This window comes from Parambassis ranga, chromosome 14, assembly GCF_900634625.1.
Source record: "Parambassis ranga chromosome 14, fParRan2.1, whole genome shotgun sequence".
Lineage (NCBI taxonomy): Eukaryota > Metazoa > Chordata > Actinopteri > Ambassidae > Parambassis > Parambassis ranga.
Genome location: NC_041034.1, coordinates 16,670,497 through 16,690,241, shown reverse-complemented (window position 1 = coordinate 16,690,241; position 19,745 = coordinate 16,670,497). Strand labels below are relative to the sequence as shown.

The 19,745-nt window shown below is 41.6% G+C and overlaps 1 protein-coding gene across 2 annotated transcripts in view; it reads left to right on the top strand.

Moving 5' to 3' along the window:
• The first annotated feature begins 182 nt into the window (after window positions 1-182).
• Window positions 183-19,745, top strand: part of srrm3 (serine/arginine repetitive matrix 3) — a 63,854-nt gene continuing 44,291 nt past the window's right edge. For both annotated transcript variants that reach the window (XR_003671734.1, XM_028421631.1), the window contains exon 1: window positions 183-339. The gene's annotated coding sequence lies outside the window, so the exon portion shown is untranslated. The remainder of the gene's footprint in view (window positions 340-19,745) is intronic.

Genomic DNA, 19,745 nt, shown 5'->3' with positions numbered 1-19,745 from the left:
TCCTGTAGGTGTCTCTCTCCCAATGCGTTTGACTCCCGTGTCACTCTGTGCTGCAGATGCTCCTCCAGTCCGACAGAGGTCGCTGCGCTGCCGGGCGGGGTCGAAGAGTCGCAGAGTGGGGGTTTTTGTTCCCAGAGCTCCTCGGTGCGCTGTCCACTTCAGCACCACCAGCCGAGCGGAGGCAGCGGGCTAGCTAACGCTGAAGAGGAGGGACTGAAGACACGGCTCAACATCAGCACCAGCTCCGACCCGAGTCCCAGATACACCAAATACTGAAAGATAGCCGGCGATATCCGCCAGAAACGCGGACACCGACGAGACAGAAGGCTGCAGAAAAAGGTAAGTTTTCCAAGAAGGACAAATAGGATCAAGTTGGTGGATAATAACGGGCATCCCTGAAGAAAAACACGCTCCCCTTCCCTTCCTGGTTCATAAATACTGTATGACCGTGTTGAGGCGGTGTTTACGTTAGCTTCTTGTTCTGTTTGAGCTACATGAATGCAATTCTATCTTAGTTTGTTGGAGACAAAGGCACACTTTAGTAATATAAGCCCTCTGAGAGACCGTGTTTAAGCTGGGTAGCCTCTCTTCGCTTTGCAGATGGTGGTGTTTTATAACTCGTCGATATCCGTTGTTGGCCACATTGTGACCAGCTGCTGTGTTTTTTCTTAATTCCCTCTGTCCTGCCTGCGGGACATTTAATATCTCCGTCACCATTTTTGTGAATTGAAGGGCGTATTGAGTGGTTACACCGCCCCTGCTCAGTGTGCACACCGTGTTATTGTGCGGAATGAGCCAGCGTTGAAATGCTAATGTGAGTTTATATCTAGCTTTGTGTTTATGTCGTAGGAATGAGCATTGTCTAAAAGATGCCGAATGTTGAATGGACGTTTGTATGCGAAGGGTTTTCACTTCTGGCTGCTCTGTAGTGTTAATATATTGTAAAAGTCACTGCACAGTTTAGTCAAGCAAGCAAAGGGGCTCTATCATATTACCGTAAATAGACCTTTTATAATAGATCCTTTAAGATCTGGCCACATTATACATTGTGTATGTTCTATTTATAATTAAAGCAGGGCTGACCTGGTTTTATTTTGTGTGTAACTCTTCTTCAAGTGAGGTTTTTGGTACATATATGTACATATTTATTGTTAGTTTTTCAGTTTTTAACCAGATCTAACAGAGTTTAGTGGGGTTTTTTTTATTTTTAAAATAATACCCTTTATGTGATCACATTTATAATGTGAAAATAATAACATGCAGCATTTTTGCATTTCCAATATATTATTTCAAATTTACTCTTAGAAAAATATGATATTGTTTTTAAATAGATTTTCATATTATAGAGGTAATATGCATAATGCACAATTAACCCCGATTTGGACTTACTGTACCATCATATTGTGGCATAAAATGTTGATTCTGGAGCTAAAATTATTAGTGCATTATTTGACTGAGAGAAAATAAGCAACATTTCTGTAACTGTAATGTGTTATTTGTCTGAGTTAAAAGCATTCGATGTCTCCAGGTTCCCCAGTGTGAGGACTTGCTGCTTTTTCTGTTTTTCAGCATTGTAAACAAAAGATTTTGCGTGATGTCCCTTTGTGCTTTTGGAAAATGTGTTGGACATTTTTCTGTGTTGTCTGTCAACACACACACACAGAAACCCATATAATTGAAGAATAGAGGGAACTGCAGCTCTAACTAGTGATAGATACTCACAATCCATCATGCTACAGCAAATTACATTATGATATGTAGCTGTGTGGCAAAATTCACAAATCCCTCAGCAATCTGTGTCCACATAGCGAATGACTGCTCGGCCTGGTCCTTATGAACACCCACTGAATCAGTAATCAGCGCTCAGTTCGTGACATGCTGCTCGGCTGAAAGGGAAAAGTCAGCAGGAGCTGTGTGAGTGACAGGACAGTGACAGTGCTGACCTGATACTCAGCGGCATGAGGCTCGAGCACCTCTGTGCTGGCTAGGCCCAACCAAAAATACTGAGTGTATCTATGAGAGCAGTCTTCCATTTTGTCACAGTGCTGCTGTCTGCGAGATAGGAGCAGGTGAGGTAAGAGGCTGATAGAGGGATTAGCTTGTATTAGGATGTGGCTGCTCATAGAGGTGTGAGAGAAATGTCAGTCACTGGCGCTCTATCTTCCCCTTCCGTCTGTCTCCCAGCCTTCCCTTCTCCACAAAGCATCTGTCTCCTGCCTGCTCTACATTCGCATTGTTCCTGGATGAGCAGTGATACCCACCCTCACCCCACCACCACCACCTCTCTGCAGCATCTTCTCCTGGCTGTCCCTTCTCTCCACATGCAGCCACTGTCAGTGCGTGCCTCCCCTCGCTCTCCTCTCCTCTCATCCTGCTGGCAGACACACACTGCTCCTCCTCCTGTCCTAATTCCTTCCTCTTCAGCTCTCCTGAAGGGCGAAACCTCGAGGGTGGGAGGGGGTAGGGTGGGGGGGAGTGGGGTCGGGTCAGACACTGGGGCTGTTGAATGGGGGGCAGAAGAGGAGAGATGGAAGGGTAGTTTTTTATCAGGCAAAAAAATGTTGTTTGGTATTTGCTTTGTGTTATAGAAATAGCCAGACATCGTCTCGTGATGTGGTGTGATGATGTGCTTAAAAAAAAACATACAAATTGCTGCAATGTTAGAGCACGGAGTGTCTCTGCTTATTCGAAGAATGACATGCTAAATAGATTTGGGTTCTAAAGAATGACGAGGATCAGCCTGAGACATTACTTTGTGATTCTCCTTGAAACTGTACTTAAGCTGGCCGGTGAGGGGCTGCATGGTATCACTGCAGGTGGTAATACTCCATGTTTTATTTAAAAGGCTTGTCCATCTGTGCTCCTGTCTCATAAACAAATCAGTGTAGCTGAAGGTGTTGTGTTATAAGGATCTTTTGATGGATTATATATTTGGTTAATTTTGAATGCATCTGCAGGTAATGGGGCTGAGATAGCTGAGACATTATGAGGCTTAAATCTGTTGAATAAAATGACACCATACTGGTTCTTCCTGCAGAACCTTTCTGACCCTTCGCTCTATTTTTTTTAGCACTCTCTGTTTGTCATTAGTCGCAGGGTGCAAACGAATGACAGCTAAGATAGACTTGCTGTAAATGATGTCCCACAGATGTGTGAACAGAAGTGTGCCTCAGTAGTAATACATTGAATGCGTGCCATCAACCCCAGCTGACAAGAAATAATAATATAATAAATATAATAATAAAGTAATAAAACTATGCATAACAGTCCTGGCTTTCATGACATAAGGCGCAAAGAATGCATGATTTAGACTGGGAGGAGGAGGTTTAACACAGAAAACCAGCATATCATTTTTGTCTCTGCAGTTAGTGGATATTTTCCAAAGTGTGATCTCTCTTTGTGTTTCCCCAGACAGTATTTTATTGCTGAGCTGCGATGGAGGGATAATAACCCAGTTGATTTATTTAACTCAGACTGCTGAAGCCTCAGATTAATGTAGGATAAACTTTGGAACACATTTTTACACAGAAGGACTGTAAACTAATGAGTTACCACTGTCTTTACTTGCTTAGAAAGAACACTAAAAAATTAGTTTCACAAGAAAGGCTCTTCCGTTGGAACAAGTCTTATTGTTTTATTGTTAGCCTGCATACCAGCTGGTCCATGGGCAAACCTTTTTGCCTTGGGGGGGGGGGGGGTTGAAAGGAAGGAAGGTGGAGGTGAACTCTGTTAGGTAGGACTCACCTAGGAGATAAAGTTTGATTCCTGCATGTAAACATTATTTTTCTCTTCAGGTAGGTGTGGTTTGCCTTCACTGCATGGTTAGGTGCTTTTCAGTCAATTTTGGTCACTGACTGAACAAATTTCAGGGTGAAAACCCCGGTTAGGCAGCGCCCAACTCCATGTGTCACAGTTAATGAATTTGTTGGTGCTCGCCTAGGCATGATCCAAGAAACCTGTTACTAAAAATGGCACACACACACACACACACACACACACACACACACACACCAAGTTAGCCTTAGGCCTTAATGTAATTGATCAAGAGAGTTTTGCACTGAATTGGAACATATTTCATTTTAAAGGCTGAAAATCCCACACACATAAATACTTGATTTGAAAGTCAAAGTCTAGTTCATGAACTGTCTTGTACCTGAAGAATTATAAGCAGCAGCTATAAGGGCTGATCTGAAACAGATCGATACCCAGTACACTTTACACTGTCTGCGGTCCTGTTGTGGTGTGTTGTTGCTGAATACAGAATGCAGCTTCTTCCTCTCTTCCATTAAGGTTACCTGAGATGAATTATCCCCGTAAGCAAATCCCCCACCCACTCTTCAGCTTCACAGCAGGGCCTGTGTCACGGTGTTCAAGCTGACAAAATAGCCCGCCACTCTTCCCATGTTAAAGTGCATTCATTTTTAATCCCTTTGCTTTGAGCACACACACAAACACACACACACACAACAGGTACACACACTCTCTGAAGGAGTTTTTGCTTTTGATGTTTTATCCTGTTTCTCACAGTGTTGCGGTAAAGCACATGTATCATCATGTGCAGTTTGTTTTGTATATTTCCAGTACAACTCTCTATGGGGAACTGCTTTATTTTTGTTCCATTGTGGAAACTCACACTGCATCCACAACAAATATTAGAGTGGGCTTGTGTAACTGTAGGTTATGACTCATCTTGATAACCAAATCAGACTGTGAATCTCTTGTATGGTGATAGTGAAGCTAAGATTAGCCTCCAGTACATATTTTTCAAAGCCCTTCCTCCCCTCACATCCTCTCGAAATCACACTTGACATTCAGAAGTGATTAAGTTTTTCTTATTATAGTTAGGATTTGAAAGCTGTCAGTCTGTAATGTAACTTTAGGTTTGAGGTCAGCCTCCTGCTGTGAAAAGCATTTAAGCAACTTGGAAGATCAAGAGAGTGGCTGCTTCATCTCCTGATCAAAGGCAGCTTAGCCCCAGATTCATCCTCATCAAGAAGCAGAAAACCATAAGATAAAATTTGCATCAAGGACTAAAATCTGAATAATGCAACCCAGATTTTTCGGGCTATTTCTTTAATGAACTTTGTCCTTTTTCACAATGATAATTGTTAAATGCGTTAATGATTTATTCGTTCTTTTCTCTGATGTATTATTACTTAAATGAAACATTGGCCTGAAAAACTGTGCATTGTTTTGCCCAGACAGTATTCCCTATCAGACATGGAGATTATGGGCATGTGCATAACAGCGTGTGCGTGTGCATGCAGGAGAGGTGTGTGACAGGCGCATGAAACTGCATTATAGTCAATACAGTCATGAGAAAGGGCTGCGCTCTTTTTGAGCCGAGCCCGTTTGAAGCTGTCACACAGTTACTGCTCAAAGGGCACTGTTTGACTGCTTGTTAGCCATCTCTGTGTGTGCTGTTCGTATGTGTGTGTGTGTGTTTATGTGTGGCACTGTCCCCTAGGGATCCCCTTCCTCCATCCCACTGACTTCAGAGGTGCTTTGAAGTTCTTCCTCAGAGGAGAGGTGAAGGGGAGGGAAGGGAGACAGAAAAAGAGGGGGGAGAGCATGAGACAAGGACGGGTGAGGGTGAGGTGGGGGGTGCGGTAAAAATGCTTCATTTTTATTCCTTTACTCACTCTACTCTTTGCTGAGGCTTTTTCCTCATAATTTAAGAATGATGTCACATCATCTGCAAGGAGCTTTATGTATGACAAACTGCAGCTGTGATAGTGAGGTGAGTACAAAAATCACAGAACAACTCCCAGACAGACAGTGAGAGAGGGAGAGAGTGGCCGTTGCCAGGAGAGCGCTGTGTTGGGAATTTACAGCATATTAGGTTGCTCATGTAGCTGCTATCAATCAGCTGATGAATAATGGAAGGGATCAGTGTCTAGTTCCATCAGGTGATCCCGGTGTACTTTTCAGAAGTGCTGTGTGTGTTTATGTGTGTGTGTGTGTGTGTGTGTGGGTGGGTGTGAGGTTGAGAAGAATGGAGAGAGCAGCTGCTGTGCCCAGCACACCCTCCTCACAAAAACCATCTGCCCTGCTGACTCTAGAGAACACACACCCTCACACACACTCCCTTATTGTCTCCAGTGTAAACACAAACCACATATCTGACTATCCATCAGTACAGCTTCTGTCAATTTCCACAGTTTCTTAATACTGTTACAAGTTATCCATCACTTATTTAAATGTTAGTAATGTAATGTAAAGACAGATTTTTTTAAGTATTTACCCATGATTAGAATTTTTTTAAATCAATTTAGTGGTAAACACAAAGATATGTATCTGTATTACATGGTATGTAATACATGTATGGTATGTATGGTTTATCATCAAAACATTTCACACAGCCAGCCAATTTTCATTAGAAGCATAATATATACACGTTTATGTGGGGTCAGGAGATCAGCTCGTCCAATTTAGTAATATTATGGAAAACAAAGGATTGTTAGCTAATTAAATTCCATTGTGTGAAAACTGAACCATGTTTTAATTAGGATGTTTGTTATTTCCAAAAGCCATAAAAGGTATACACTTTAACTTGGCACCCCTAAAGAAAAAACCTAATCTCTTCAGCTGTGCTGCAAGTAATTTATAGACTCACAGAGTAAATGTGTTATTGATGATGATCCGTTTACTGCACACATTGCTGCAGGTGATGGCTGGTGTCTTAGTTTTCTTCAAATGGACTACTATCCAGCTGCTGCTACCGATATTGTAGATAAAGCAGAAGAGTGAGTGGGAGAAATGATCCTCTCAACAGCCCATGCAGTGCTGTCATAATCCTGAGTGGGTGAAGCAGTGGAGAGGATCAGGCAAAGATAAGATGATGAATCAGGGAGCAGCTATCACTTGAGGAAATGAGACCTTGCCATAATAATGGCTTGTTTGGTGAATTACTAACCTCTCTTTTGTGCATTAGAAATGGTGTTTGCACAGATAAACTAATAGAACCTCCCTCCAACCTCAGCTTGCAGTTCCTATGGTTTATGAATGTAGTATTGTTTATTTGGATCCCGTGCAGACGTTTAAATAAACATGATTTTAATTGCTCTGGAGAAAACAGTGTTGTCAGTGGGTGTGTGTTTGTAATGAGTGACTGTGGTTCACTGTGAGTGAAACCAGCAGACAGCGGCGGATGACAAAATGTCATCAGTGCTGTGCTGAGCTGCGCTGCGTGGCAGAATTCCATTTATTTACCCCAGAGAGACGGGAAAAAGGCCAAGAACGCAGAGGAATAAAAGCAGGAAAAGGTGATGCTGTGAGCAAAAACTGTGCTGAAAAGATGAATGCAGGCTCTGACCTTTTCCATCTTTTCTTTGCAGAGCACGCAGGGAATTCATATCAGCTCTGCCTGCTGCAGTCATCGTACTGCCTTCCACTATTTAGAGTGGGCCAGACTTAAAATAACAGTTTGTTCCCTTTATCCTCGACACAGAGCTGCTGTATAATGGTGGATGTGTGAAGTTTGATCTAGTGTAAAATCTATACCTGCACATGGTTTTGAGTTATACAGCTTCTTGTGTGTTGCGGTCAGAATAGTGTGTGTTTTCATTAACCCACTCTCCGATGCCACAGGGTATACATGCAGCTGCTGTTAAGGGGGGAGGGGTGAATCAATCGATCGCTCTCTCTGTGATTATGTAAAGTTATGTATGTGTGTGTGTGCATGCAATGGCTGATGGATTTAAGCTGTTTAACAGGAAGGCCTGAGTACTAGTGTTTAAATGCCTCAATATGTCATTAAGAAACAAATTAATAGGGAATAGGGGAAAATAATATTATTGTTGAGTTAAGGTCAAAACACATCCTTTCACAATATTACAAGGCACACTGTTCTGCACCATGGTCCTGTCACTGCCAGGACATTTTCCTTAGTCTTACAACCAAATGAGTGCCCTTAAACACTGGACTGCTGCTGTTTTTTCTCTTTAAGAGTTTGTCTGACAACTTTAGTAGGTGCTTTAATTTGGATACATAGATCAATAAATCTTACTTAATGTTTAGGTGTGCCTTTTCTGTGTCAAATTGAGACCACAGTGCTTTCCCTTGCCTTAACTAAGGGCTGTGTGTGACTGAACATATGCAACATATGCACATATGCAAAAAAGTCTTGCCCAAGTGTTCTTGGGCAAGACACTTCACCCTAGCCTGTGGCGCGCCTTGCTAGTCATTGTATGACACTGCTTGTGCAGCAGCCGTAACGAATTTCCCTCTGGGATTAATACAGTATCTAAAATAAATAAATAAAAAAAAAAAATGAATGCTGTTGTTGCTATAGATGTTTTGTTAAGGAAAAGGATGATATTCATGAACAGCATTGCCTTATTATGCTGTTGACAAAGACAATTCAAGCAAGATTGGAGTCCCACAATTATGGTAATGTGCAACTTCTAGGAAATGTGCATCAGCTCATATGCACACTGAGTCTTTGATAAACTACTACTGTGACTGCACAACAGCTAGACAGAAAAACAAGAATAAAATCAGCCAGTGTTTCTTTATATTCCTCAAACAGCTGTAGTTTCACAATCTTGTGTGATTGGATTGTTTTTCGAAAACGCTCCCTTTAAACAAGGCACCTCGCTGTGTGCGAATATTCATGGAGAGTGCCGACTGATTTTGCTACCAACATTTCAGCGAAATTGGCAGCAGGCTTGCGTTAAATTGAGCACGATAAGTCACATACAAAACGCACACAGAGAGGAAGGTCGGTAAAGCTCCCTTGTCCATAATATGCGCTTTGAATCTGTAAAAACAGACACCGACAGCCCAACATGGCTGCACCCCTCAAACAGCAGGGAAGCCTGCTTGTGTCTGTGGTAACCACCTTCTTCTGTGAGAGAGTTTACAGGCAATGGGCATGGATAGTGGCTGGTGAATTATTTAGAGTTCTATCTGGTAGTGACACAATCCCAGACAGAGAATTCAAACCCGATATTGGACTGATATGCAAGAAGGGAGAGCGATAAGGTGGCAGGCCCTGTATCTGCTGCAAGGCAGACCCTCTCAGAGGACAATCCACATTACATTCTCTTGAAGGTTTTAAGGGAGAGTGTTATAGAAAAACATTTGTCAATTCATGTTTCAACACATGCATCAACACAAGTCATGAATGCCTCATTAGAAACAATGTGAATGTCTGTTTGCCTTCAGGTCCATTCAGTTTGGCTGAAAGGCAATGAGATGAGATGTGTTGTGGCTGCTCTTCAGACATGTTTGAGGGTCTTTGCTGCTGAGTGGCACATTAGGCATGGTGGAGGAACACATTACTGCCGGCAGAAGAGGATGTCCTCTTAACATGTCATGCTGTCTCCTCCTTTTATGTCTCCAAACCTGTCACTGCTTTGATCAAGAAACCACAAGCAATTACTTAAATTAATTACAGAATGAAAAGAATGAACAGAATGAAAAGCACTGGCCTGTACATCATGACCTTTGATGTATGTGTGTGTATATTTATATATGTTTATGATTAAATATGTTAGCCACTTTACTTTCACTACTATAGTCCCTTTTGCTCTTAGTGTCATTTTATTTTATTTTTATTTTTTTTATTTTTTATTTTAGATTAATTACGGCTGCTGCACAAGCAGTGTCATACAATGACTAGCAAGGCGCGCCACAGGCTAGGGTGAAGTGTCTTGCCCAAGAACACACAACAGTGACTAGGGAGGAGTTGGGATTGAACCACCAACCTTCCGGTTATTGGACAACCCTGCTATCCCACTGCGCCACTGTTACCCCAATTGCAGGTTGGTTGGTTGGTTGGTTGCTTCCTTGCTTCTTCCATTAGTTTTTAAATCTGTTATGTTACCACAGTGAATACTACAAATGCAGTCTATGTGTTGGTGTTTTTTTAAATTTGCACCAGAGGCTGTGTTCAACCTGGGCAGGTGCTGCTCAAAGAGTGGAATCTCAGCTTGAGGAGGATCATTATTCTGTTTGTTTCTTTTTATGTTCCCATGTGAGCGTGCTCATAAACAAAGGAAATAATTGTGTTTCAACTGAGTGCTTGCTGAGGATTTTTTTTAAAAACTTCCTAAAAAGGAGGTAGAACGGAGGTATTTGGAGACTAAAAAGATACATTCTTTAGTTATTATGCCACTCTCAAATCATCAAATAAACCTATCCAATTTTGAAACTGAATTTATTTTTTCCCCCCACTTTCTCTAAGAATAAAGTAATATGAATTAGTGTCTAGCAAGTCTACAGTATATTGTTCATTTTGGAATATATTTTTCATCTTTTGTAGCAAGCTCATGAGAACTTCTGCAGTGGTGTTATGTGAATCATATGGAGTGCTCAGTAACTGAACATTCAGAAACCAAAATTATATTATTACAATTATAATATTATATTATAAGATGAATCAGGAGATTGTTTTGATTTTGGTAACATGGCACAAGTTACCTTAATCTCATAAGCAATATAAACTTCTGCAATCAGTAGAATTTCCATCTGTCATAAGTACAATGATGACATTTCCATTGCTTTATGCTAATAAGACCGATTAAACTAGATGAAATAAGTTTCCAGCAGAAATTTCTTTCTGAATTGTAAAACTAGAGCACTGAATAATATTGAGCTTTATCTACATATGAACATTGGGCTCAAGAGAGTACAAGGCAAAAAGAAAAGTGTGGTCATAATGACCGCACAAAGAGACTGCAGTTCAAATAACACACGTACAGTATAAAACAGAGCTGTTCTGGGAGCCCAGCAAGGCCAAACACAGGCAGCAGCCTGCAGCAATTCACACAGCTGAGAGCCGGGGAACATTTATGGACTCTGGCTGATGGTTTCTTTTTGGGAGAATGTTTGCCTGCATTGCTCCCAGTAGATACATGCTGGTGGAATTAGAAGTGGGTATATTTGTCGCAGGGGGACGCAGAGGTATGAGGGGGGAGGATGCTGAGGCACTGCGCTCATACGAGGCCGTTGCTTCGGCCCTTGTTAAGCCACACAGGGTGCGATAGCAGCCATGGGCTTCAGTGAGAAGATGGAGATAAAGTGGGGAATTTTACTATTGCTATTGTGTTTGAGTCAGAGCATTTGTCTCTGGCAAGACAGCAGTGCTATTTACCACAGGGACACACTTATATTAACCAATCGGATAAAAGAGACACACTGACAGCCCTTCTATCTCTCAGGCTCCCAGTAGCCATAAAAGGGCCTTTGTTGATTCACATTTGGAACAGGTATATTGTGAAGACCAGATTTCTTAGCAGTTGGAAGTTACAGGCTTTATAGCCTTCTTACATCAGCAGCATAGACTGTAAAATCTTTTGATACTGCAGCACTGGTATTGGTTGATAATTGTTCTCTGGCTGAAAGACTGTGAGGCTGGTCTGAGTTCAAAAATTCAAGTGGAACATCAGAAAGAAAATTAAATTTATGTCTTAGAGAGGCACTATTAAGCAATTAATTTTGTCTTTTATAATTAGATAAATCTACCATTGTGTGTGTATATAAAATAGGTCCAGCAGATTTTTAAAGATCATGCCCTCCTCTAGAACTGTGCTACAGGAAATGTGTTTAACTGGCACTGTGACCTGTGGCTGCCAGGCTTGGGCCAAAAAAATGCTGGTGCCCAGCTACTAAGCGCCCATGGCATTTTTTTGTTTTTGGCTTTATAAAAGGAGAGTTCTCCATTTGCTGGAGCTTAAGCACAGTGTGGCAGGCGCCTGGAAAAAAAAAGTATGTAGCAAAAATCAAAATTCTTAAAAGCACTGAAAGAATAATGTGGAGAGGGAGTTTGACTTTTTCTGAGGATGTGTCTTTCCTCTTGTGCACATCTATCTCTCATCTGTATTCTGTCTACCATCCTCCAGCCCCATCGATTAACCCTACAGTGTAGGGTAGATCTTCTGCTGGCTTTGAGGGAGTCAGCTGTCAGGGGAAATTTCATGGACAATGCCTTTTCCATTAGGGAGAAACAGGAGAATATACCTCCTTAGGGGCATGCATCTTTAAGTTGTGGACCATGAACTCTATTGCCTCCTTTTAATCTCACGATGAATCAGAACGCATGCGAGGTCATACAGCTCACTAGAGAAAGATAGAAAGGTTCTTTATTCTTCCTATCTGCTGCTCAGTGATGAAGAAACAGTTCAATGTGCTATAACGACTTTCTGGCCTTTTCAGCTGTGCAGTTGTTAAAAGGGTAGGTTTGTCAGGGTGTTAGCCATTTATTCAGTGGCAGCAAATATGATTACCAAACAGAAAGTGGGAAATGTGAGATGTACAAGATTAGAGTGAGTGAGAAGAAATGGATCTGTGATCTAGTTATTGTCATGCTAAATGTGTTAGAATCTGACACTGAATTTATGCTGCAAGTTGACTGAATGGATTGGATTGCTGGTGCTGCTACACCACCACATACACAATTCAGATATTTTAAGAATATGCTTATTCATTTTCTGGCTAAGACACAGATGAGAATAAAGTTGATACAGTTGAATACACATGATAGCTATGAAGATGGCATCATGCTTATGTCATTTACACAAAAATCAAAGTGTTTTAACTCAAACTGAGATCTTTTCCCAAACCTAAACAACTAAAAGATCATAACACATAGAAACACATAGACACATATAAAAAAATCAAATCAAATCGTCAAAATGGCAACATTAAACTGATATATCTGATATATCCTCAAAACACTTCCCATAACACTTGAGACATGGACCAGAGGAGCACTCAGAGAATGTCCTCACTTGAGATGAGAGGATCTTCACAGCCAGGGAGCCAAAATGACCAGAGCACACCCCCTGTGATGCTGGATTGGAAACAAAGAAAGAAGGCAGTGTGGGTTCCACATTTTCTGTACCTTGTATTAGAGCCACTCTCAGGGAAAGAAATGCCTTAACATCAGACACAAGGAGAAAACTGCTCAAGACAAAACCACACACTGAAAACTGAACCGAGCTTCTTATGTCTTTTGGGATCCTAGATGTTTTTCAAACTGTAATTTGCAGAAAAAAAAACATTTTTTAGTACAAATTTGACTACTAGAATGTTTAATATTGTGAAGTATAGACTCCACATTTAGATGCCATAGCAGCTGATTGGAGGAAGAGTGGGAGAGACCGAGGCTCAGCAGGGATTTAAGGCAGAGTGCTGGGCAGGAAACAGATGGCATTGGTGGAGGGAGTGGGGGTAGGCGGTGCACAGATAGACGCAGTGCCTGGCCAGAGGATATTACAGCAAGCCTGGACACACTCATCCTCTGTCCCCTGCCTCCCAGGGGATTAATAAGCCCATCATGGCTGCTACCCATATGGGAAGCAGAGATGTGACACTGAGGGAGTGCTTCTGTAACTAGTTAGCCATTTTGTCTAATGTTCGGGGACTGTGTTTCTGTTGCAGATAATAGAATCCAATCACAATTTCTTTGGGATTTCTTTGTCTCAGCCTTCTGAGGACACACAGATACATTTCTATATTATTTAGGTTGTGTGTTACTTCTCTAACCACAGACTTTTTAACCTTAGAATGACAGAAATGCATTTCTAACAAAGACTGCGTAGCATCCTGTGCTGCTGTGTCTGAATCGACTTTGTCTGGAGCTCTATTGGTGCTGGTGACATTTCTTCTATTCTCACATCACCTCTGGTGCGACTAAGGGCTCTGTCTAACCTTTGAGGCGCCAAGTGGAAGCCCACTGGAACAGCAGAAGCCAGCTTACCTGACCTTTATGAGTGCTTTCATAGAGGCTCCCCTTTACCCGTCTCTCGTGCTAACTAACACTGGCTCCACCACACCCTGGTGTCTAGTGTTGACAAGCTGGATCTGCTGCTGTCCTAGGCTCCCTGGAGAGCTGGCTGGCCTCCACAGTCTGTCTCTAGCTATAGGCTTGCAGACAAGGATGGCAAAGGAGAGCAGACAGCGCATCTCAGCCCCCAGACAGGGAAGATGGATAGCTTTACAGCAAATAGGCCAGGGACTCCTCTCCGATAGGCAATGCTCCATATCACTGAGGCATTGTGTGTGTGTGATTTCAAAGAATGCAAGTAATTTTTGTAACTTTATTATACTGTGTTGTGTGATTCATCTGAAGGTGACTCACTGTGACAGCTATCACTGTAGGTCTCAGTGACTGACATGAAAATCCACAACAATAACAATACAGGAAGCTTGCTGCATGAATGCACTTCTTGTTAAACAATTCTGAGATGGAGACATGCAGAAATTGGCTCAATTAAGCTCATATTGATCAGAATGCAACATGATTTTCCAAGAAAAGTCAGTTTTTCTGACCATTACATGTTAATATTATTCCACTAGTTTTGTCAGAGTTAACGTTTCTGTAGATATGAACTTTTACTGTTTCTTTGTGGTTACATTTACTTACCAGTGAGTATGCAACAGAAATGATCTATAACAGCTTCACTTCTTAATCTATGTATGAATATACAAACTGTTTGTATTGAGGCTGAGGATTAGAGCTGGATGCCTCCTCTGAAAGGTGCTATAATCCTGTTCCCAGTTTGCAGATTAGAAGCTTCTGCTTTTTGAAGATTTTACCCAATATCAGCTACTTCCACAGGCATGTAAACATATTTCTACACTGATTAGCCTGCGAGCTGTACTTTAGGCCCCAAATACATACAGCCCCCGTGAGTCATCGAGGGATTTACAGCATTCATACATGCATGCATGTATCACCTCCAGGGGCAGTGCAGTGCAGCCTGCATTAAAAAGCTGGAATGGCTGCTGCTTCATAGCCCACTAGTAGTAGTCCTTTCTGACAGATGACCTGAGGAGATGTGAAACCTGAGCAGGCACAGAGAGGTGGGATGTCCACTATGGCATTATGGTTTGTCTCATGTTATCTCCATTTTGCCACGGCTCAGGCATTACACGCACTGCCTCTGCAGATTGAGATGTAAAAGAACAGAGATGTGTAGGTTAAGGTGACCTATCTCACCTTGACAGTTTGAGAGAAGCTGCTAAAAAATCAATTTTTTATCTCTCTGCAGTTGCAGGGTGTGTATGCGTGTGCATAGCTGTCCTTGTGTCTCTCTGCTGAGCAATGAGGTATGTGAGGAGCTGATGACAGATGGTCATCATCGCTGTCAGCGACATATCTGTCAGCGTGTCCTCATGTCCACCTCGCTCATCCTGTGATGGAGGCCGCTCTTTCTCTCTGTTCTCTCTGTCTTTCCTTTTTCTTGCCATGTTAGGATGAACTTCAGGTCACAGATCACAGATGATAGGGGTGACCTGCCCGTTGTCTCAGCCCTTCATCAATCAGTCAGTTTCTCTTTCACTGCCCCCTCCTGTTTGACATTCTCTCTCAGTCTTTCTATTTGTCTCCTACAGTTTCAGTTTTCAGCCAGTCAATATCACTGCCAAATAAATTCTGTCTGCCTTTAGTGGTATTTTTCCTGCACTGCCCACAGCTTGCTTGCTCTAGTAGGCCCTTTACTGATAAATCCTGTCAAAACAGGGCTTTTTGCAGGATGACCTTGATTCCGTGGATGCTATCTGTGCTCTTGCATTAGTTAATCACTGCGTGCTTCCTTGCTATAAGGAGAATGCTTCCTTATCATGATAGGTAATGGGCCTGTCAGTGGTGGTGGGGAAAGAAAAAAATACAAACAAATCAAAGCCAAAATTATCTTGGAAAAATTACAGAATCTTCCCTAATCACTCTCCTGTGGTGCAGCAGCAGACTGTTACTGATCTGTCAGCAATCTCCAGGCAGCCCCAGTGGACTCCTTCCATCCCCCATCTCATCACATCTACAGCAGAAATGTACTGCATCGGTAAAGTGCACAGCATCAATGCAGAGAAAGGAGATTGCAGTCCTGACCCTGCGCTTCTGTGAATGAACCGCAAGTAGGATGGCTGCAGGATCAGCAAACAGCGAGAGAAATGTTTTATTTGTGTATTTTATCTTGATGGAAGAGAAGGGCAGTGTGTGACACACACAGTGTAGTGTGCTCCCTCTGAAAAGCCTTGCACAGTGACACTTGTTCTCACTCATATCTTGTCTGGTCCATTATTGTCGAGGAAGTTGGCCTTAGATATCACCGTCTCTAATTGGAGCACGCATGCAAATTATACCACTGTTTTTTCTTATAGCTGATTACATCCACAAGCAGCCGGCCGTGAAATAGAAACCTTTATGCTACAAGGTCGAGCTCATCATCTCTGGAGAGTTTCATCGGATGGGTTACACCCTGTGTTTGTTGCAAGTGTGTGTCCAAGCTGCAGGCAAGCTTTACTGATTCGTGCTGAGATTTGCTGCTAAATAAATAAATAAATAACCACACTAAACAATTTAACCATCATCATCAAACAGCCACAATCAAGTAGATCACAGCTGCAGTCAGCTGTCTCAGTTGTGCAGAGGAGTCTTTAATAGATCGGCATTGTGCCCTGTGTCATTTTCCCGCATTTAAGATGGAATGAAACCTCCACTGTGTGCTCGATTTATAAAAGTGCTACTACCCAAATTAATTTGAAATGGAATGTCTAGGTTGCCTTGGAGACACGCTCACCTGTGCTGTCACAGGAAAGGCCGCCTCTGCATTTTCTAAAATGAAATAGTCATTTTATTGTACATAGAGAGTGAATAGTGATGGGAAATATTTAGGATTTGCGGTCACCATTGATTTGTCAATGTGCATTTACAGCTCCTGCTGCACAAAGATACACAAGACCAAGACCAAGGAGATTTTCTCCCACCTCTTTTTTTGATCCATCCATTAACTGACAGATCTAAAACAGTATGCACATGTCCAAGGTACATGACTCCACGGTGTGTTTGTCATTTGTGCTCAAGCATGTTTATTAATGAGCAATCAATAATCGAAATATCCAGTTTAATTTTGTTAATTAGCAAGAAAAACAATTGTCTCAGCTCTGCTGTCAGTCAAATCTAATTAATTCAGACCCACGCAGTCTTTGCAAAACACATTATTAGATTTTGAGTGTTAAACACTTTGTACCTTTTCAGAAGTGTTTTTTTTTCTCCTCTATCTTTAACTATTGCTTAATTACCCAAGTTATAAAACAAACAAAGATTTGAAACATTTCGGGGACTATAAATGGTCAGTCAGTGGGATCTCCTGAGCAGCAACCAGAAGGGAACACAGCTTTTGAGACCATGAGCGAAGCCAGGAAGGACCACTGTGGATGACGGAACAAACTGCTGAGGAGGCACTGGAAGGCAGGGAGGAGCCGCCCAGGAGATCACTACCTAGAAACCACACCCGTACAGAGCCACACTTACACACACTCATACAAAGGAGGAGGAGGAGCGAGTGAGATATAGAGGAGAGGGAGGAAAGGGAAGGAGGGAGAGAAAGAAAAAGTTGAAAGCAAAACAAAACAACAACCCAGAAATAGCCAGATAGAAAAATACATATATGTTCTGCTATTTTAGACATCCTTTGCTTATTTCTAAGTTCAATTTGAAGTCTGAAGGCTGTTGATGTTGTGCAATCCATCAATTCTGCTAATTGACTTGTTATGTTAATTGTAGTCAAAAACACATTTAGTTCTTCTGGAAGCCTAATCTTGTCCAATGTGCTGGTTTAATGTCTGTCTAATGAATCATATTTTTAATTAGCTCTTTTTCTTTCTCATTGTTGTACATTTTAGCTTAGCACACTAGTCAGTCAAGAGATTTTGCTGAGAAAAGAACGTTGCTCTCATTAAGAGGAAATGCAGCTTGTTACATAGCATCTTTCCCATCCTTCTGCAGTAGCTTGCTCCAGGAATGGTGGTGCGGCTTTACCTTGACATGCTGAGCATCTTCCTGCGTGTAGCTGTCCCTGCCTTACCGGCTTGTCTCGCTGTTATCCAATTAACTTGCTGTCGAGGGAGCACCAATATCTTTCTGTGAGTTAGCTTTAGCTCTGACAGCCACTGCTTAATTTTAAAAGGTATTGTGTGAACCACTGCTGTCAATACAATTCCAACAATGCAACAGAGAGGAGTAAATTGTGCTCTCTGAAGGTGTTTCTTTGTAAAAGAATGTTATCTCACTCTTTTTGATACTTTTTTTTTTGCCCAAACTGACATTTACTTTTTGTCCTTTACTCATTAAATTGTTCCATCTCATGTAGCAAACCCATCTTTTCTTTTCAGTCGTCTCTCATGTGCAGTCTTTGTCTGCTTTAGCACACACTGCTTTCCCATCATCCTCTCTTCTCTTTGTCTGGAACAGCCTGGTGGACCGTTTGCAAAGAGATGATAGAGTATGCCGTGCTTCAACTCTGTATCTTTGGCAAATAGGTATACTTATTCACCACCCGTGTGACTCTAACCTTCACAATACCAGCTTTTACATCCCTCTGTCCCATTTTATTTTTCCCTCTGGCTGTCTTTACAAACTCTGAATTGCATTCAGGCTCGTGGCTACAGAGCCCTTTGCTGATAGCTGTGAATACCATGACTCAGAGGACAGGCCAACAGTGTCTGTTATGAAGTGTGATTTCACCCAGTGAGGAGGATGGCTGTGGCCACCAGGCGATCTGTCTGTGTCATAATGAGGATTGCAGGATTAAATCCATTTTGACAGAAGCTAATGTGAAAGCTGATTTTAGCCTGATAGATTCATGATTGCAGGAAAAAGATCATTAATGTTGATTGAAACAGGTCTTACATCCTTTCTGTCCTAGTTATGAGATGTTTTTTATGTTGGTGTATTTCTGCCAGAAACTGTTGGCCTTGGTGAGATATGTTTAAAACTTGAGAAAGTCAGTTGCAGACACTTCACTTACCATTGATATTGTTATTATAACAACCAGTGAACAGAATTTCCATGCATGGGGAAAAAAACAGAGTAGAATTAGCAACAAACACAAAGTATAATTATGGCTTTTATTATGGCTTGATAAATGATGGAGGCTCTTTGATCAGATATTGTCTGATCTTTTCATCACTCCTCTGTCAAATCAGCTCAATTCATCAAAACCATGCACTTCATCAAACCGCCTCTTCATCATTTTTCCTCTTTGGACTCCCATTGGACATTCGACTCAGTTGTGTCCACTTTTCACAGTTGTGTTAATGGTGTGATGCCCTTCCACTAGGGGTGTAAGAAAAAATCGATTCTGTGAAATATCGCAATATTTTATTTGGAGATACTGGAATCGATTTAAGTTGTGGCCAAATCGATTTTTTATTAATTATTTATGAGCAAACAAACCCGTGGCATTAACTTTGACAGCCCTAATAAATATATATCCGAGCCCTGATCGGGAGGTAATGTCTGATTCCGATCGAGTCTGAAATCACGTAATCGGGCCCGATTTCCGATCACGTGATCGCATCGGGACATCCCTAATACATATATATATATATACTTATATATAAGTATATATATAAGTATATATATACCATCTTTGTTACAGTATCGGGATATATCGGATTGTATAGTGACATGTGTATCGTGATATGTATCGTATCGCCAGATTCTTGCACAGCCCTACCTTCCACCGACTATTTTTTTCATTCTTCTGGCTCCCACTATTATTAGCCCTACTGTAGTCAGCATTTGTGTATTAGAGTGCTTTATGGCTGTGAGAGCAGTACCACATGTGATGGTAATATTTATTTTTTACAAGGTAAATAAGAAAAAAAGGCCTATAAATTATCTGCAGCACAAAATAAGACCTCTCTATAGATTCTAGGTTTAGTTCTGATCAATTACAAAACCTTGCAGGTGTGGTGGTCAGTGCTCAAATGTGCACCCAATAAAGCCATCTGCT